Consider the following 3,402-nt stretch of genomic DNA (forward strand, 5'->3'; position numbering starts at 1 on the left):
ATCTATCTATGTATATCTATATCTATATATGTATAGCTATAGATATATAGCTATAGATAAAATATAAATATATACATCTATATATATAGATATATATAGAAGATGAGCTTGTGCCTCATCGAAACCTTGAAATAAAATCTTCACTGTGCGCTCACCTCTCAAGACCCATGAGCACCGCTCTTTCTTTTTGATTATATATATATATACACACACACAGTATATATAAAATTGAGTGGCGATGGCCAATGATACAATGGATCACATCTCTGCATCACAGTTATTGATTACATACATTGTAATCATTTTCTGCATACCAAATCACTCATTGACAATTCACCGATCGATCGATCAATCGCAGGTGACTTTTGCGCACGTCACTGTCCGACCTCCCCCAAAAAAACATTGCCATATTGTGCTTACGTTAACCCACAATTAACGCCAGTCAATAATGACAAGTGCTGAAAATGAAGCCCAAATCGTATAATCACAAGCAGACAATGCGCAATCAGCGGCACGGTTTATTTACACAGCACCAGCGCCGCACAATGGGGTCTGGCCAGGGGTCATAAAGGTCAAGGAGCCTGCAGGAGCCCCAGAGCTCCTCTCCTGAGATTACAATCAGACGGTCAGTCTGCGGGTCATTCATGAACTAAACATTCCTGTCCTTGCAGACTTGGGGAGCTGGATTATCAAATCAAGATTTTTTTTTTCTCCTTAAATGCACCCAGCTGTACACAGAGTGATTCATTCTGTCCAGATACCATATATCAGTTATTGGATTTAATAATAATAATATATATATATATATATATATATATATATATATATATATATATATATATATATATATATATATATAATATATACACATATTTTGTTGTAACATAAAAAAGTGCAACAGTCCACATTTTATTCTCCAAAGCTTTCATAAAATATACGAGGGGGTCTTCAAAAAGTTTCCACACTTTTTTTAACTCTATTAAATATATAAAAGTGCAGAAACTTTTTGAAGACCCCTCATGTACACTATATTGTCACACGCATGAACTTTAATGGCATCCCAGTCTCAGTCCGTAGGGTTCAATATTGAGTTGGCCCGCCCTTTGCAGCTATAACAGCTTACATTTTTCTAGGAAGGCCGTCCACAAGGTTTAGGAGTGCGTCTATGGAAATGTTTGACCATTCTTCCAGAAGAGCATTTGTGAGGTCAGGCACTGATGTTGGGCGAGAAGGCCTGGCTCACATGGTCCGCTCGAATTCATCCCAAAGGTGTTCTATCGGGTTGAGGTCGGGACTCTGTGGAGGCCACTCAAGTTCCTCCACCCCAAATTCCCTCATCCATGTCTTTATGGACCTTGCTTTGTACACTGGTGCACAGTCATATTGATCAGGAAGGGGGCATCCCCAAACTGTTCCCACAAAGTTGGGAGCATGAAATTGTCCAAAATGTCTTGGTATGCTGAAGCCTTAAAAGATCCCTTCACTGGAACTAAGGGGCCAAGCCCAACCCCTGAAAAAACAACCCCACACCATAATCCCCCCTCCACCAAATGATTTGGACCAGTGCACAAAGCAAGGTAAATAAAGACATGGATGAGCGAGTTTGGGGTGGAGGAACTTGAGTGGCCTGCACAGAGTCCTGACCTCAACCCGACAGAACACCTTTGGGATGAATTAGAGGAGAGACTGCGAGCCAGGTCTTCTTGTCCAACATCAGTGCCTGACCTCACAAATGCACTTCTGGAAGAATGGTCAAACATTCCCATAGACACACTCCTAAACCTTGTGGATAGCCTTCCCAGAAGAGTTGAAGCTGTTATAGCTGCAAAGGTTGGGCCAACTGCAAAGGTTGAACCCTATGGACTAAGACTGGGATGACATTAAAGTTCATGTGTGTTTAAAGGCAGGCGTCCCAATACTTTTGACACTACAGGGGCTCCCTTCCTGGGAAATGAATCAGTAATCTAACCAAAGTAATTGGGAACAGAAGAACTACTCCACCCAGCATATAACATTAACTATAAGTATATAGATGGACACCAGTATAGAAATAATAAAAGCTTTCTATAAGAAGAGATTATTAACAGTCCATACATCCAATGTACACACAGGTATTATCAGCAAAGGACCCTATAGGAGACCTGGTGGGAATGTGGACATATTCCCGGGTATAAAAATATATAACTATTTAATAGAGATACCTCCAGATGGATGTTGCAGCAAAGCTCAGTTGCAGGACCCCTGAGGATGATCACGATGCAGCGTACGTCTTGATGCTGAAGACCTGAAGACAAGATCAGCAGTGATGGGGGTTTCTTCCAACTATTGTCCAACCAGCTTGGAACGGAGCTTCTCACACGCAGAAACTGTGGTGTGGCCCTGCAACATAGAGTCAGCCTGTCTACTCTGCAAGTTTGTCCCTGCCTAGGAGTTTCTAATTTGTCATACAACCTGGACTGCTGACTACCAGAAGTGGCTGCAGGATGCCTAATCTGGCCTATTCTGGTTATCGAGCCCTGGGCTAAAACTTCCTATAGAATCCGAGACCAGAAGGGACAGGGTTAACCAGACTAACAGGAGCTGCATTTAAACTCTATTGCAATAAACATGTTCACTTACCAATATACAGCTAGGTATAGACCTCTACACACAGAGCATCATAGTTATCTGGTAGAGTGCATGTGAGATAACAACAAGAGGACAGATATACAGTATTTCTTTCACCAGTCTATATATATATATATATATATATATATATATATATATATATATATATATATATATATATATATATCTATATCTCCAGAAGCTATGGGAACATTAGTAAAATATTAACATGGGAACACTTGCCTAATAATCTCGGCTTCTGGTCTGGACTAGCAACAGTTCTTCCATGGGGATATGTGGCTCCTCTCTTATTCTCACTACTTCTTTCCTCTGAGGTTTTCAACCCAGCCCTCCAGAGACAGGAACTGAATTTCCGACAAGAAGCTCACATCGAACATTTGTTGAAAACATTAGTGATTAGTGCTTCTGCCTTACAGCACTGGGGTTCTGGGTTCCAATCCCAACCAGTGCATTGCCTGTATGGAGTTTGCATGCTCTCCTTCTGCTTACCTGGGACTATTGTGGCTATCTCCAACATTCCAAACACATGCTGGTAGATTACCTTGCTCTATGTATGCATAGGAGGTGGGAACCTTAGAGTAAAAGACAATATTATCCCCAAAATATAAGGGTTCAATGGTAAATATCAGAAAACATTAAAAAAAAGTGAAAATAGCAGGGCAGCACAGTGGTGTAGTGGTTAGCACTTTCACCGGGCAGCAAAAGGATCACTCGTTCGAATGCCAACCATGACACTACCTGCCTGGAGTTTGAAGGTTCTCCCTGTGCCTGCGT

The sequence above is a fragment of the Aquarana catesbeiana genome, linkage group LG12 (genome assembly GCF_042186555.1).
Source record: "Aquarana catesbeiana isolate 2022-GZ linkage group LG12, ASM4218655v1, whole genome shotgun sequence".
In the NCBI taxonomy this organism is placed as follows: domain Eukaryota; kingdom Metazoa; phylum Chordata; class Amphibia; order Anura; family Ranidae; genus Aquarana; species Aquarana catesbeiana.